The sequence below is a fragment of the Astyanax mexicanus genome, chromosome 2 (genome assembly GCF_023375975.1).
Source record: "Astyanax mexicanus isolate ESR-SI-001 chromosome 2, AstMex3_surface, whole genome shotgun sequence".
In the NCBI taxonomy this organism is placed as follows: Eukaryota; Metazoa; Chordata; class Actinopteri; order Characiformes; family Acestrorhamphidae; genus Astyanax; species Astyanax mexicanus.
Window position 1 is genome coordinate 27,843,366 of NC_064409.1, and position 18,274 is coordinate 27,861,639.

At 38.8% G+C, this 18,274-nt stretch overlaps 2 protein-coding genes across 3 annotated transcripts in view; both read right to left on the reverse strand.

Moving 5' to 3' along the window:
• LOC111189369 (E3 SUMO-protein ligase ZBED1) overlaps positions 1 to 3,631 on the reverse strand; it is a 47,080-nt gene extending 43,449 nt beyond the window's left edge. The window contains exon 1 of the mRNA XM_049475090.1: positions 2,026 to 3,631. The gene's annotated coding sequence lies outside the window, so the exon portion shown is untranslated. The remainder of the gene's footprint in view (positions 1 to 2,025) is intronic.
• The window catches only part of ube2h (ubiquitin-conjugating enzyme E2H (UBC8 homolog, yeast)), a 134,005-nt gene that overhangs the window by 87,551 nt on the left and 28,180 nt on the right, over positions 1 to 18,274 (reverse strand). The window lies entirely within an intron of this gene.

Here is an 18,274-nt window from a genome sequence, read left to right on the forward strand (position 1 = left end):
TAGGTGGCGCTATAGAGCCAATGAAATATGTATATATGAAATTTAAATTTTTAATCAAAGGACCGCTTAAATCAAGCAGGCCTGTAAAGTTTCGAGAGTTTTCAACCTGTTTAACCTCCTCAAACACCTACTAACACCAGAATGTATTTACTTCATATTTTAATGGGGTATCTCAATCAATTCAACTGTCCGCCATTTCGTCCTCGTTTAAGATATCGACTATTCTTTCGCAATTTATCATCACGGATGGTAGTAGTTTATTGCTGACAAATATCAAGAGTATTCAACAAATTCCCTAGGAGGAGTTCGACAAAGTATGCAAAAAATGTGTGTAAAATGCACGTTTTTCAAAATGGCCGACTTCCTGTTGGGCGGAGTCAATCATATCAACACTGAAAACGTGTGTAATGATGTCTTTTATGTTTTTGCCAAGTTTCATGAATTTCCAAGCAGCTGTATTCTGACCATGCTAATGTTTCTATTTGGTTTAGTGTTGTGTCTGTATTAAATCAACTGCCCGCCATTACGTCATCGTTTCAGCTATCGACTATTCCTTCGCAATTTAGCACCACGTATGTCTGGAGACTATCCACAGACAATTTAGTTGTAATCTGACAAAGACTCTAGGAGGAGTTCGAATGAGTTCGTGAAAAATGTGTAAAAATTTAACATTTTTCAAAATGGCCGACTTCCTGTTGGGCGGAGCTCATACATGCCAACGGGTATTATGTGTGGCATCGTAATATCTATGTTTCTACCAAAAATCTTGAACATTGGGGAAAATTTGAGACAGCTACCGCTAATTTATTAGCCTAAACCAAATAGGGGGCGCTGTAGAGTCATTTAGCTCCACATTAGAAAAACGATTACATTTCTCGAAATCATTTAAAGGCATTATTGGGTCTGCTAATTTAGAAGAGGCTAAGAGCTTTCTATAAATGTCATATAAAATAGGTGGCGCTAGAGAGCTGATAAATTATGAATATGAAAAATTCCAATTTTACATCAAAGTACAGCCTATGCCCAATATGCCTGTGAAATTTTATGAGTTTTCGAACATCGTAACCCACCCAAAACACCACAGGAAACTTTTTATTTTGCGACTTCCTGCCAAAATGGCCGACTTCCTGTTAGGCGGAGTCAAATAAATCTAAGTGATTCTTGATCGGTATAATGAGGTCAATGAGCGTACCAAAGTTGGTGCACATTGGACAAACTTTATCCCGGCCACTAGCAACGTTTGGGGGCGCTATAGAGCTCCTGATCAACGCCCAAGCCCAGGAACTGTGAAATTTCAAAATTTTCACCGGCTTTGATGTCTGTGCCAAAATTCAAGAGTTTTTGAGTATCAGAAAGGCCTCAAAAATGGGCGCGAAGTTTAAAAATAAAAATAATAATAATAATAATAAACGGACCAAAAACAATAGGGCTTTGCACCTCCGGTGCAGGCTTCGCCTGCGCCTTCGGTGCTCGGGCCCTAATAAACGGACCAAAAACAATAGGGCTTTGCACCTCCGGTGCAGGCTTCGCCTGCGCCTTCGGTGCTCGGGCCCTAATAATAATAAACGGACCAAAAACAATAGGGCTTTGCACCTCCGGTGCAGGCTTCGCCTGCGCCTTCGGTGCTCGGGCCCTAATAATAATAAACGGACCAAAAACAATAGGGCTTTGCACCTCCGGTGCAGGCTTCGCCTGCGCCTTCGGTGCTCGGGCCCTAATAACGAGTTGTCCCCCTGTCACAGGGGGACGTAGGGCCCTCGCAGAACAGCGGAAATCGTACCGGGCCAAACCGAGAAACAGGTGAAAGTAATTTTGAGGTCTTATTGAGTGTGCCACTCTTCAAGAGTTTTTTATCCTGTTAAACATGTGAAATATCCATTTAAAATACAGGTGGCGCTATAGCGCTGTTAAAACATATGTATTTGAAATTCTAATTCTAGATCAAACAACAGCCTCAGATAAGCAGGCCGGTCAAATTTTGTGAACTTTTCTCCATTATCACTTTCTCAAAACACCTAGCAACACCTAGGTGTCCAGATCCTGTTTTGATGTGGCATCTCAAAAATTCAACCGTCCGCCATTTTGTCCTCGTTTGAGATATCGACTATTCCTTCACAATTTATCATCAGATATGTTCAATGTTTATTTTTACCAAATACCAAGAGAATTAAAATAAATTTCTAGGAGTAGTTTGACAACATACGCAAAAAATGTATGCAAAATTCAGATATTTCAAAATGGCCGACTTCCTGTTGGGCGGAGTCAGTCCTACCAATACTGAAAACGTGTCTTATGATGTCTCTTGTGTTTTTGCCAAGTTTCATGAATTTTTAATCATCTGTGTTCTGACCGTGTCATGGTTTCACTTTGGTTTAGTGTTGCGTCTCTATTCAATCAATTGCTCGCCATTACATCACCGTTTTAGCGATCAACTATTCCTTTGGCAATTTTCATCAACTGTGTCTGATGTTCATTCTCAGCTAATTTAGAGGTAATCTGACAAAGACTTTAGGAGCAGTTTAAATGAGTTTGTGAAAAAAAGTGTAAAAAATTGCAAATATGTGCAGAGTCATAGTATCTACGCTCCTACCAATATTGGAGAAGATTAGACAAATTGTGACACATCCACAGCTAATTTATTAAACGAATGAATTAGGGGGCGCTATAGAGTCCGCTAGCTACACATGAAAAAATTATCACAATATTTGTAAAGTGTTTTTAGATCTTATGGAATCTGACAATTTTCAAGAGTTTTTGAGCATTTCCATAATGTCAAATATGCATTGAAACCTAGGTGGCGCTATAGAGCCAATGAAATATGTATATATGAAATTTCAATTTTTAATCAAAGGACCGCTTAAATCAAGCAGGCCTGTAAAGTTTCGAGAGTTTTCAACCTGTTTAACCTCCTCAAACACCTACCAACACCAGAATGTATTTACTTCCTATTTTAATGGGGTATCTCCAGCAATTCAACTGTCCACCATTTCGTCCTCGTTTAAGATATCGACTATTCCTTCGCAATTTATCATCACGGATGGTAGTAGTTTATTGCTGACAAATATCAAGAGTATTCAACAAATTCCCTAGGAGGAGTTCGACAAAGTATGCAAAAAATGTGTGTAAAATGCACGTTTTTCAAAATGGCCGACTTCCTGTTGGGCGGAGTCAATCATATCAACACTGAAAATGTGTGTAATGATGTCTTTTATGTTTTTGCCAAGTTTCATGAATTTCCAAGCAGCTGTATTCTGGCCATGCTAATGTTTCTATTTGGTTTAGTGTTGTGTCTCCATTAAATCAATTGCCCGCCATTACGTCATCGTTTCAGCTATCGACTATTCCTTCGCAATTTAGCACCATGTATGTCTGGAGACTATCCACAGACCATTTAGTTGTAATCTGACAAAGACTCTAGGAGGAGTTCGAATGAGTATGTGAAAAATGTTTAAAAATTTAACATTTTTCAAAATGGCCGACTTCCTGTTGGGCGGAGCTAATACATGCCAATGGGTATTATGTGTGGCATCGTAATATCTATGTTTCTACCAAAAATTTTGAACATTGGGGAAAATTTGAGACAGCTACCGCTAATTTATTAGCCTAAACCAAATAGGGGGCGCTGTAGAGTCATTTAGCACCACATTAGAAAAATGATTACATTTCTCGAAATGATTTAAAGGCATTATTGGGTCTGCTAATTTAGAAGAGGCTAAGAGCTTTCTATAAATGTCATATAAAATAGGTGGCGCTAGAGAGCTGATAAATTATGAATATGAAAAATTCCAATTTTACATCAAAGTACATACTATGCCCAATAGGCCTGTGAAATTTTATGAGTTTTCGAACATCGTAACCCACCCAAAACACCACGGGAAACTTTTTATTTTGCGACTTCCTGCCAAAATGGCCCACTTCCTGTTAGGCCGAGTCAAATAAATCAAAGTGATTCTTGATCGGTATAATGAGGTCAATGAGCGTACCAAAGTTGGTGCACATTGGACAAACTTTATCCCGGCCACTGGCAACGTTTGGGGGCGCTATAGAGCTCCTGATCCACGCCCAAACCTGTGAACAATGTAATTTAAAATTTTTCACCGGCTTTGACGTCTGTGCCAAAATGCAAGAGTTTTCGAGTATCAAAAAGGCCTCAAAAATGGGCGCGAAGTTTAAAAATAAAAATAATAATAATAACGAGTTGTCCCCCTGTCACAGGGGGACGTAGGGCCCTCGCACAACAGCGCAAATCGTACCGGGCCAAACCGAGAAACCGGTAAAAGTAATTTTAAGGTCTTATTGAGTGTGCCATTTTTCAAGAGTTTTCTATCCTGTTAAACATGTGAAATATCCATTTAAAATACAGGTGGCGCTATAGCGCTGTTAAAATACATGTATTTGAAATTCTAATTCTACATCAAACAACAGCCTTAGATAAGCAGGCCAGTCAAATTTTGTGAGTTTTTCTTCGTTATAACCTCCTCAAAACACCTGGCATTACCTAGGTTTTCACCTCCTGTTTTGATGTGGCATCTCACAAATTCAACCATCTGCCATTTCGTCCTCGTTTGAGATATCGACTATTCCTTCACAATTTATCATCAGATATGTTCAATAGAGGTGTGCCAAAAAATCGATTCACATAAGAATCTTGATTCTCATTTACTACGATTCAGAATCGATTTAAAATGTCCCAAAATCGATTCTGAGGGGCGGGTTTTAGACTGATTTTGGGCTGGGTATTTTTGTTGGACCTGGCAACCCTGGGGATAGCGCTTGTCCCTTTGGAGATCTTCCAGACACACACAGAGCGTAGGTGTTTGAGAATCACCGGTAAGATGGCAGAACAAGCACTATATTACCTTAGATTAACGTGTAGTTTCAATGTTTTATGGCAGAATGCTTCATAACAAGCATAAAAAAGATCGCTAGTAGTTAGTTTCAGTAACTGTTAGCTAGCTAACTAGCTAACTTTCCAGTTCCACCTTAAATAACGCTACAGGTGGCAGCGGGCTGCAGCATTTAAGGCGGAACGGAAAAATAACAATAAGCTAATCAGAGCTAATTTCAGCTCCTCATCACAGAGGAATTAAGGAATGGACAATATGAATTAATTTCTCCACCTCCTGCCCCCTTTCTGAAGAAATACAACCACCTTAAATTAACTAGTTAATCAGCAGCTGCTCCTGAACTTTAGCGCTCCACTGCTATCATCACATCAGCCCAGCAGCGTCACCTACACACCACCGCTAGTAGCCTGGTAATAAAGCAGTGTTATTTATTTATGTATTTATTGTTCATTAACGTCATTGTGATATCCCAGTGATTCCTCTGTCACTGAGGACCCACATTCCTGCACATTTTATTGTTTTTGTAACACATTACTTGCTCCAGGACCAGTGTATATTATGGAGGGTTTTTTTTCAATACAATTCATAAGCCAGAAGCAGAAATATTTATAATTCAAATCGTTTTGAATCAAAAATCGATTTTGAATCGAATTGTGGCCCCCAAAATCGGAATCGAATCGAATCGTGAGATAGTAATCGATTCCCACCCCTAATGTTCAATATTCATTTTTACCAAATATCAAGAGAATTCAACAAAATTTGCTAGGAGTAGTTTGACAACATACGCAAAAAAATGTATGTAAAATGCAGATATTTCAAAATGGCCGACTTCCTGTTGGGCAGAGTCAGTCCTACCAATGCTAAAAATGTGTGTAATGATGTCTTTTGTGTTTTTGCCAAGTTTCATGAATTTTCAATAATCTGTTTTCTGTCATGGTTTCACATTGGTTTAGTGTTGCGTCTCTAGTGAATCAATTGCTCGCCATTGGGTCACCGTTTTACCGATCAACTAATCCTTTGGCAGTTATCATCAAATATGTCTGTTGTTCATTTACAGCGAAATAAGAGGTAATCTGACAAAGACTTTAGGAGCAGTTTAAATTAGTTTGTGAAAAATGTGTAAAAATATTACAAATTCCAATATGGCCGACTTCCTGTGGGGCGGAGCTAATGCAAGCCAATTGCAAATATGTGCAGGGTCATACTATCTACGATCCTACCAAAATTTGAGAAGATTAGACAAATTTTGACACATCCACAGCTAATTTATTAAACAAACGAATTAGGGGGCGCTGTAGAGTCCGCTAGCTATACATGAAAAAATTGTCAAAATATTTATAAAGTGTTTTTAGGTCTTATGCAATCTGTCAATTTTCAAGAGGTTTTGAGCATTCCCGTAATGTCAAATATGCATTGAAACCTAGGTGGCGCTATAGAGCCAATGAAATACGTATACAAGAAATTTTAATTTCAGATGAAAGTACTGCTTAATTCAAGCAGGCCTGTAAATTTTCGAGAGTTTTCAACCTTTTTAACCTCCTCAAACACCTACTAACACCAGAATGTATTCACTTCCTGTTTTAACGGGGCATCTCAAGCAATTCAACTGTCCGCCATTTCGTCCTCGTTTAAGATATCGACTATTCCTTCGCAATTTATCATCACGGATGGTAGTAGTTTTTTGCTGACAAATATCAAGAGTATTCAACAAATTCCCTAGGAGGAGTTCGACAAAGTATGCAAAAAATGTGTGTAAAATGCACGTTTTTCAAAATGGCCGACTTCCTGTTGGGCGGAGTCAATGATACCCATGGTGACAATGTGTGTAATGATGTCTATTATGTTTCTGTAAAGTTTCATGATTTTTCAAACACCTGTGTTCTGACCATGCTAATGTTTCTATTTGGGCTAGTGTTGCGTCTCCATTAAATCAATTGCCCGCCATTTTGTAATTGTTTAAGCTATCGACTATTCCTTCGCAATTTAGCACCAAGTATGTCTGGAGACTATACAAACCCAATTTTGAGGTAATCTGACGAAAACTCTAGGAGGAGTTTGAATGAGTATGTGAAAAATGTGTAAAAATTTCACAAATTCCGAAATGGCCGACTTCCTGTTGGGCGTGGCTAATGCATGCCAATTGGTAATATGTGCGGAATCATATTTTGTATGTTTCTACCAAATATCAAGAATATCAGAGAATTTTTGAGAAGGCCACGGCTAATTTATTAGTCGAACCAAATAGGGGGCGCTGTAGAGTCATCTAGCTACACACGACAAAAATGACAATATATATCTCAATCATTTCGAGGCCTTATTGAATCTGCTAATTATCAAGAGGCTGAGGGCTTTCCAAAAATGTCATATGAAATAGGTGGCGCTAGAGAGCTAATTAAAACTGAATGTACAAAATTCGAGTTGATTATCAAAGTACGGCCTGAGTCAAATAGGAATGTCAAAATGTATGAGTTTTCGAACATCATAACCCCCCCAAAACACCACGGGAAACATTTTATTTTGCGAATTCATGTCAAAATGGCCGACTTCCTGTTGGGCGGAGTCAAATAAAACCAAGTGATCCTTGTTCTTTATGAGGAGGTCAATGAGCATACCAAAGTTGGTGCACATTGGACAAACTTCATCCCGGCCAATGCCGACGTTTGGGGGCGCTATGGAGCTCCTGAACCACGCCCATGCCAATGCTCTATGGAACTTTAACATTTTCGCCAAGTTTGAGGCCTGTGCCAAAATGAGTGAGTTTTCCAGTATCAGAAATGCCTCAAAAATGAGCGAAAGGGTCAAGAAGCGTAATAATAATAATAACGAGTTGTCCCCCTGTCACAGGGGGACGTAGGGCCCTCGCACAACAGCGCAAATCGTACCGGGCCAAACCGAGAAACCGGTAAAAGTAATTTTGAGGTCTTATTGAGTGTGCCAATTTTCAAGAGTTTTCTATCCTGTTAAACATGTGAAATATCCATTTAAAATACAGGTGGCGCTATGGCGCTGTTAAAATACATGTATTTGAAATTCTAATTCTACATCAAACAACAGCCTTAGATAAGCAGGCTGGTCAAATTTTGTGAGTTTTTCTCCGTTATAACCTCCTCAAAACACCTGGCATTACCTAGGTTTTCACCTCCTGTTTTGATGTGGGATCTCAAAAATTCAACCATCTGCCATTTCGTCCTCGTTTGAGATATCGACTATTCCTTCACAATTTATCATCAGATATGTTCAATGTTTATTTTTACCAAATACCAAGAGAATTCATCAAATTTGCTAGGAGTAGTTTGACAATGTACACAAAAAATGTGCGTAAAATGCAGATATTTCAAAATGGCCGACTTCCTGTTGGGCGGAGTCAGTCCTACCAATGCTGAAAATGTGTGTAATGATGTCTTTTGTGTTTTTGCCAAGTTTCATGAATTTTCAATAATCTGTTCTCTGACCGTGTCATGGTTTCACTTTGGTTTAGTGTTGCGTCTCTAGTGACTCAATTGCTCGCCATTGGGTCACCGTTTTACCGATCAACTAATCCTTTGGAAATTATCATCAAATATGTCTGTTGTTCATTTACAGCGAAATAAGAGGTAATCTGACAAAGACTTTAGGAGCAGTTTAAATGAGTTTGTGAAAAATGTGTAAAAATATTACAAATTCCAATATGGCTGACTTCCTGTGGGGCGAAGCTAATACAAGCCAATTGCAAATATGTGCAGGGTCATACTATCTACGATCCTACCAAAATTTGAGAAGATTAGACAAATTTTGACACATCCACAGCTAATTTATTAAACGAACCAATTAGGGGGCGCTGTAGAGTCCGCTAGCTGCACATGAAAAAATTGTCAAAATATTTGTAAAGTGTTTTTAGGTCTTATGCAATCTGTCAATTTTCAAGAGGTTTTGAGCATTCCCGTAATGTCAAATATGCATTGAAACCTAGGTGGCGCTATAGAGCCAATGAAATACGTATATATGAAATTTTAATTTCAGATCAAAGTACTGCTTAAATCAAGCAGGCCTGTAAATTTTTGAGAGTTTTCATCCTTTTTAACCTCCTCAAACACCTACCAACACCAGAATGTATTCACTTCCTGTTTTAACGGGGCATCTCAAGCAATTCAACTGTCCGCCATTTCGTCCTCGCTTAAGTTATCGACTATTCCTTCGCAATTTATCATCAGGTGTGTTAGTAGTTTATTACTGACAAATATCAAGAGTATTCAACAAATTCCCTAGGAGCAGTTCGACAAAGTATGCAAAAGATGTGTGTAAAATGCACATATTTCAAAATGGCCGACTTCCTGTTGGGCGGAGTCAATCATTCCAATACTAAAAACGTGTCTTATGATGTCTCTTGTGTTTTTACCAAGTTTCATGATTTTTCAATCATCTGTTTTATGACTGTGTCATGGTTTCACTTTGGTCTAGTGTTGCGTCTCCATTAAATTAATTGCCTGCCATTACGTCATCGTTTCAGCTATCGACTATTCCTTCGCAATTTATCACCATGTATGTCTGGGGACTATCCACTGACAATTTTGAGGTAATCTGACAAAGACTCTAGGAGGAGTTCGAATGAGTTTGTGAAAAATATGTAAAAATTCCACAAATTCCAAAATGGCCGACTTCCTGTTGGGCGGAGCCAATGCATGCCGATTGCTAATATGTGCGGAATCATATTGTCTATGTTTCTGCCAAAAATCGAGAATATCTGAGAATTTTTGAGAAGGTCACGGCTAATTTATTAGCCCAACCAAATAGGGGGCGCTGTAGAGTCATCTAGCTACACACGACAAAAATGACAATACATATCTAAATCATTTCGAGGCCTCAATGAATCTGCCAATTATCAAGAGGCTGAGCGCTTTCCATAAATGTCATGTAAAATTGGTGGCGCTAGGGAGCTGATGAAAATCAAAAGTGCGAAATTCGAGTTCACTATAAAAGTACATCCTGAGCCAAATAAGCTTTTCAAGTTTTATGAGTTTTCGAACATCATAACCCCTCCGAAATCCAGCGGGAAACTTTATATTTTGCGACTTCCTGCCAAAATGGCCGACTTCCTGTTGGGTGGAGTCAGATAAATCCAAGTGATTCTTGTTCTTTATGAGGAGGTCAATGAGCGTACCAAAGTTGGTGCACATTGGACAAACTTCATCCCGGCCACTGCCTACGTTTGGGGGCGCTATAGAGCTCCTGAACCACGACCACGCCCATGCCTTATGTAACTTTTTCATTTTCGCTGACTTTTAGGCCTATGCCAATATGTATGAGTTTTCGAGTATCGGAAAGGCCTCAAAAATGGGCGAACCTGAATATAATAATAATAATAATAAACGGACCAAAAACAATAGGGCTTTGCACCTCCGGTGCAGGCTTCGCCTGCGCCTTCGGTGCTCGGGCCCTAATAAACGGACCAAAAACAATAGGGCTTTGCACCTCCGGTGCAGGCTTCGCCTGCGCCTTCGGTGCTCGGGCCCTAATAAACGGACCAAAAACAATAGGGCTTTGCACCTCCGGTGCAGGCTTCGCCTGCGCCTTCGGTGCTCGGGCCCTAATAATAATAAACATTCCAAAAACAATAGGGCTTTGCACCTCCGGTGCAGGCTTCGCCTGCGCCTTCGGTGCTCGGGCCCTAATAATAATAATAATAATAATAATAATAATAATAAACGGACCAAAAACAATAGGGCTTTGCACCTCCGGTGCAGGCTTCGCCTGCGCCTTCGGTGCTCGGGCCCTAATAATAAACGGACCAAAAACAATAGGGCTTTGCACCTCCGGTGCAGGCTTCGCCTGCGCCTTCGGTGCTCGGGCCCTAATAATAATAATAATAAACGGACCAAAAACAATAGGGCTTTGCACCTCCGGTGCAGGCTTCGCCTGCGCCTTCGGTGCTCGGGCCCTAATAAACGGACCAAAAACAATAGGGCTTTGCACCTCCGGTGCAGGCTTCGCCTGCGCCTTCGGTGCTCGGGCCCTAATAATAATAAACGGACCGAAAACAATAGGTGTGTAAAATGCACATTTCAAAATGGCCGACTTCCTGGTTGGCAGAGTCAGTCCTACCAATACTGAAAACGTGTCTAATGATGTCTCTTGTGTTTTCGCCAAGTTTCAGGAATTTTCAATCATCTGTGTTCTGACCGTGTCATTGTTTCACTTTGGTTTAGTGTTGCGCCTCTAGTAAATCAATTGTCCGCCATTCCGTCACCGTTTTAGCGATCAACTATTCTTTTGGTAATTTTCATCAAATGTGTCTGATGTTCATCCACAGCTAATTTAGAGGTAATCGGACAATGAGTTTAGGAGCAGTTTAAATGAGTTTGTGAAAAATTTGTAAAAATTTAGCAAATTTCAAAATGGCCGACTTCCTGTTGGGCGGAGCTAAAACAATCGAATTGCAAATATGTGCAGTCACAGTATCTACATTCCTACCAAAATTTGAGAAGATTAGACAAATTTTGACACATCCACAGCTAATTTATTAACCGAACAAATTAGGGGGCGCTGTAGAGTCTGCTAGCTACACATGAAAAAATTATCACAATATTTGTAAAGTGTTTTTAGGTCTTAAGGAATCTGACAATTTTTTACGAGTTTTTGAGCATTCCTGTAATGTGAAATATGCATTGAAACCTAGGTGGCGCTATAGAGCCAATGAAATATGTACGAATGAAATTTCAATTTTAGATCAAAGAACTGCATAAATCAAGCAGGCCTGTAAAGTTTTGTAAGTTTTTAACCATTTTAACTTCCTCAAACACCTACCAACACAAAAATGTATTAACTTCCTGTTTTAATGGGGCATCTCAAGCAATTCAACTGTCCGCCATTTTGTCCTCATTTAAGATATCGACTATTCCTTCACAATTTATCATCATGGATGGTAGTAATTTATTGCTGACAAATATCAAAAGTATTCAACAAATTCCCTAGGAGGAGTTCGACAAAGTATGCAAAAAATGTGTGTAAAATGCACATATTTCAAAATGGCCGACTTCCTGTTGGGCGGAGTCAATCATACCAACAGTGACAATGGCTGTATTCGGAATGGCATACTACTATACTGCGTACTGCATACTGCACTAGTATGTACTGCATACTACACACTGCCCAGTATGTAGTATTCGGTACTGCAACACTTTTGATTGTAGTACCCTACATGGCCCCATGACACACCAGTCAGTCCTCTGTAGTGCTCTGAATTCCTCACAGTGAGTTGTAAACAGAAACAACCCAAGAAAGTTCCAGTTATATTTAAATACGGTTTCCTATTTATTTTAGTAGATTACTATTTTCATCTATGTAAGTACCATCAAGAAGAAAACATTTAAACAAACTCTCATTCATATTTACACAATCTCAACAATAAAAGAAATGAGACACGTTGCACAAGTGAAACAATTTTATTAATTTGTATTCAAATCATTCCCTTATTTAAAAGAAAAATATGTAGTAAAACTGAGGGAATTATTTATTAAATCAAAAGAACGATTTTTTAAACAAAGGTAATTATTTATTAAATTAACAGAACGATTTATTGGAATTATTTATTAAATAAAGAGAACGATTTATTAAAACTGAGGGAATTGTTTATTAAATCAACAGAACATTTTTTTAAACAAAGGTAATTATTTATTAAATTAACAGAACGATTTATTGGAATTATTTATTAAATAAAGAGAACGATTTATTAAAACAGAGGGAATTATTTATTAAAGTAACAGAGTAATTTATTAAAACTGATGGACTTATTTATTAAAATAACAATCATTTATTAAAACTGAGGGAATTATGTATTAAAGTAACATAATAATTTATTAAAACTGAGGGAATTATTTATTAAAATAACATAATAATTTATAAAACTGAGGTAATTATTTATTAAAATAACAGAATAATTTATTAAAACTGAGGAAATTATTTATTAAAATAACAGAATAATTTATTAAAACTGTATGTTGCTGCACACTGCGGAGGGTCCCGGCCGCGGAGAGCGTTCGGCGCGGCAGCGGAGGGTCCCGGCCGCGGCGGAGAGCGCTCGGCCGCGGCAGCGGAGGGTCCCGGCCGCGGAGAGCGTTCGGCGCGGCAGCGGAGGGTCCCGGCCGCGGAGAGCGCGCGGCCGCGGTGAGCCGATACTTTCCAAAATAATTCCCTTAATTTAAAAATATATATATTTCCATAATTTGAAAATCTCTCGCACTCGCCACCATCTTGTTTTTTTCTGAAGCGAGCTGGAGGAGCCAGCCGCAATGCATGTTGGGATGCAGTACACCACGAAGACAGCTCTCCATGCACACTGCGAAATCGGAGCGGAGTAGTACACCATCCGGGTACCTGTAGTGCACTACAGATCCTCAGTTTGGTCGCATACTGCGTACTGCATACTGGCTTTAGGCAGATTTAGTACGCGAGTAGTATGTAGTATGCCATTCCGAATACAGCCATAGGCTTTAACTTTTTATTTTGCAACTTCCTGTCAAAATGGCCGACTTCCTGTTGGGCGGAGTCAAATAAAACCAAGTGATTCTTGTTCTTTATGAGGAGGTCAATGAGCGTACCAGAATTGGTGCACATTGGACAAACTTCATCCCGGCCACTGCCGACGTTTGGGGGCGCTATAGAGCTCCTGAACCACGCCAAAGTCCAAGCTCTGTGGAGCTTTTAAATTTTCGCCAAGTTTGAGGCCTGTGCCACAATGCGTGAGTTTTCCAGTATCGGAAATGCCTCAAAAATGGGCGAAAGGGTCAAGAAGCGTAATAATAATAATAAACGGACCAAAAACAATAGGGCTTTGCACCTCCGGTGCAGGCTTTGCCTGCACCTTCGGTGCTTGGGCCCTAATAATCCTTCCAAAAACAATAGGGCTTTGCACCTCCGGTGCAGGCTTCGCCTGCGCCTTTGGTGCTCAGGCCCTAAAAAACACAAACCATAGGCTTAATATGACTGGTTATGGTTATGCATAGTTAAATTACAAGAGATTTAGGAGAAAAAACACAAACCATACGCTTAATATGACTGGTTGTGGTTTGCAATTATTGCTTGCACTATATAAGACCTAGAAAAGTTTTTTTTTTACTTACTTACTTTTATTTCTATTTCTTATAGAATCAATGTGTGAGAGCAACCCGCCTGTTAAGTTTGTGTTATATGATTTTTTTTTTTTTTTAATTTTTCATTTTTGACAGTTTCTTTAAAATTTTATTTTTAAATGTCTTCTCGTCTTGTTCTCGTGAACCCAATATCGTGTCTCGTCTCGTGATATTAGTGTCTTGTCACACCCCTATTATACATTTTAGTCAAAAGACTAAGACTAAAACTATATCAAAATCACCTGTCAAAATAAACACTGTGATATCCTCTTGTATTTTGCTTTATGTAGTTGCCTGCATTCAGGAAAGGGAATAATCCTTTGATTAAATATAATTTAATTAAAAATCCAAGTGCTATTGCAATTTAATTTAAACAGACAAATAATGTAAAGGGTCTGAATTTTATTTATAGTTAAATATTTGTCCCCTTGTTCTTGTTTTAAGGGCCATACATGTGGGGGGTTCCGGACCTGTTTGGATATATAATTACATTTTTTAATTAATTTAAAAGCTGTCTGAGCTTCTTGTACCCACCTGGCAAGATGTGGACATCCTAGTGTCTGTCCACAAGGCTCTGAGCCTGCTAGTGAGCTCAGCCATAACTCCCTTATTCTGTCACTTATGAGTAAAAAGAGACCTTTAAGTGTAACAGAAAGTGATTTAATTTATATCATGATGCATATCGATATCGGATGATATGGAAAACTATAACGTGATAAGATTTTTTTTTCCATAATGCCCAGCCCTAGACATAGGCATCTGTTTTTTAATGCTATTTTTATTTTATATAAAGCTCTGGCATGGTAATCACAATATAGCCCAGTAACCAAGCATCATTAACGAAATTTTTATTAACTGAAACTAATAACAACGGTAAATATAGCCGCAAGCGGCAATCATCGGGTTCAAGCACCAACTTGCACAATGGTGCCTACTGGAGCATTGAATGGTGATGTGTAAGAAGGTCTAATATGATTGGAGATGCCCTGTCACATTTAGAAATTATCAAGTTTTTCACCTGTTATTAATGTTGAGCAGAGGCCTTTCAACCTGATCAGTGCTTAAATTCACATGTAAATCTAGTGAACTTTGTAGGATATTCATTAAGTGAGTTAGAACTAGTCAAAAGGTGTCTACATGTTATTGGTATTGATCAGGTGGCTTCAACCAGAATGTTCACAAAGTGGTATTCAGATTGACCTTTGAACCTTTGCAGAACAAGCTGAAATGTTTGACCAAACAAGTTTCAATTAACACAAAGGAGTGAATGTTCTGATATGACATGTAATTACGAAGTTATTATAAATCTAGTTCTGAATTAAATGGCGCTTCATCAAGCACCAACTAGCACAATGGTGCCTACTAGAGCATAGGATGGTGATGTGTAAGAAGGTCTAACACAATTGGAGACATTCTGTCACATTTAGAAATGATCAAAAGTCTTTCACCTGTTATTAATGTTGAGAAGAGGCACAAAGGAGTGAATGTTCTGATATGACATGTAATGTCAAGTTATTCTTAATCTAGTTCTGTGTTAAATGGCGCTTCATCAGAGTGATATTGTACAGAGGTCTTTAACATTGTGAGATTACAGCAAATACTGCAGAGTTACAGCAATTTAGGTTAGAAATTCCAAGGACGCACAGATTGCTTGATGCCTGGAGAGTATTGTATGTGAAATTTTCACAAATGTTTTTAATGAACATTTACCTAGAGACTCTACAGTGTGCAGCAAGACTGAAATGGAGGTGATAGGCCAAATATCCAGAGAGTAGTTTCAATATAGCTATTTTCAAACAATTAGCAATTATGAATGAACAAAGCACTTTTTAAACATAGTTGTATTGAGAAATTTGTCAGAGCCACTGTACTAAATATGGCAAAAACAATTAGATGTCAAAATAGTACAGCATGATTGACATATACTCGTTTTTTTGGAACAGCGCCCCCCAGTGGGCGGATTGTTTCAGCACTTTGCAGGTCACTACAGTGTCTCCACCTGAACATAACTGCCAAATATCATCCAGATTGGGCAACATTCAGCCTGCCAAAATGTCTGCTGAATGCTGATTGGCTGATGGTGTTCAGCCATGTTGATTGATTAAGTTGCCCTTTGAACATCCTTTAGAGGCTGTATGATAGATTCTGCATGCAAAGTTTCAACTTGCTAGGTTGCACGGTTGCTGAGAAACAGTGCTCCAAATTTACCTCTTGAAGTGAATGGGGCATATATCCGGAAGGACTAATTTGCATATGGCGGCCATATTGTTTACATATTTCAACTTTTTCTTAATGAATATTGAAGCGCATGCTCTCACGAGTGTTTTGATACCAAACATGCCAGGATTGGTCAAAATTCCTAGGACTAGTTTGCAAAAGTAGGTTTTGCATATTATGCAAATTAGCAAAAAATCTATATAGACGGTAGTGCATGGTCCAAATTGGAAAGTTGTTGGTATTGACCCAAGGAATCCATCAAAAAAGAATTTTGAATGTAGGTCTTATGGTTTTTGAGTTATTGAGAAAATTGTGAAAAATGAATTTCCTTGTTTATAGCGCCACCACTTGACCAATCGGTGCCATTTTTGTTGTCCACCGAGATGCACTGATCCTACATCTACCTACCAAGTTTCATTTCTCTATGAGTTACGGTTTAGGCTGCACAACTGTTTTTTCAGGAGAAAAAGAATAATAATAATAAGAAGAAGAAGAAAAATCTTAGCAAAAACAATAGGGTTCTACGCACCTTCAGTGCTTGAACCCTAATTAAAAGAAAAAAGGAGGAGAATTCTGAGAGTCTGATTCGGCACTACAGCAGTAGTGCGGCGGCACCTCACGGTCCGTGGCGTTAGTTGTTTATAGCTTTCGCGCTAGCCGCAATATAACAACACTAAGGGAGCTGCAGAATGGGATTAGAATATGAGAGAATAAATCTCTCTCTCTCTCTTTCTCTATCTCTCTCTCACTCATAGTTGATCATTTTGGTGAAATTTATGTGTAAAAACTAATAATAAAAAAAACTAACAAACCCACCCTTAAAAAAACTAACTGAATTGGAGGAGGAAAAGTGAAAACAAAATAGACTAGAGCACAGTATGGTGATGTGTAAGAATGTCTAATATAATTGGAGACACACATTTAGATATAATCAAAAGTCTTTCACCTGTTATTAATGTTGAGCAGAGGCCTTTCATTACATTACATTACATGGCATTTAGCTGACGCTCTTATCCAGAGCGGCTTATAATTTATTCCTATTACAGTGTTGGGCCAATGTATTGTTAGGAGTCTTGCCCAAGGACTCTTATTGGTGTAGCACAGCATAGTCACCCAGACATGGAATTGAACCCCAGTCTCCCACATGGTAGCTCACTGGCAGGTGGTGGTGCTATCCACTGCACCACACCAACTACCTTCAACATGATTAGTGCTTAAATTCACATACAAATCTATTGAAGTTTGTAGAATATTCATTAAGTGAGTTACAATTAATCAAAAGGAGTCTACATGTTATGTTTTTTGATCAGGAGACTTCAACCAGAATGTTCACAAAGTTGTGTTCAGATTGACCTTTTGACCTTTTCAAAATAAACTGAGGTTTTTGACCAAACAAGTTTATATTAACACCACGGAGTGCATTGTCTGACATGACATGTAATTACAAACTTGTTCTAAATCTTGTTCTGAATTAAATGCCGCTTCATCACTGTGATATTGTACAGCAGTGTTTACATTGTAAGATGATTACAGCAAATACTGCAGAGTTACAGCAATTTAGGTTAGAAATTTCAAGAATGCACAGATTGCTTAATGCCTGGACACTATTGTAGGTGATAATTTCACAATTGTTTTTGATGACTATTTACCTGTAGGCTCTACAGTGTGCAACAAGACCAAAATGGAAGTGATAGGCCAAATATCCAGAGACTAGTTTGAATATAGCTATTTTGAAACAAGTAGCAATTATGAATAAACAAAGCATTTTTTAAACATTGTTGTATTTACACATTTGTTAGAGCCACTGTACTTAATATGGCAAAACCAATTAGATGTCAAAATATTACAGTATGAATGACATATACTAGTTTTTCTGAAAGAGCGCCCCCAGCGGCCAAATTGTTTCACCACTTTGCAGGTCACTACAATAGCTGCGGTCCAATCTGAAGGGAGCTGCCCAACTAGGCAGCATTTACAGGCAGCATAGACACGCTCCCGAGAAAAGGACTGTCCCATTCGGAAGGTAGCATGTGCTGCCTACCTGGGCAGCTGCCTTATTTTTCCCCCGATTCTGAAGGCAGCTCGAGATGTATCCTTTACGGCGAA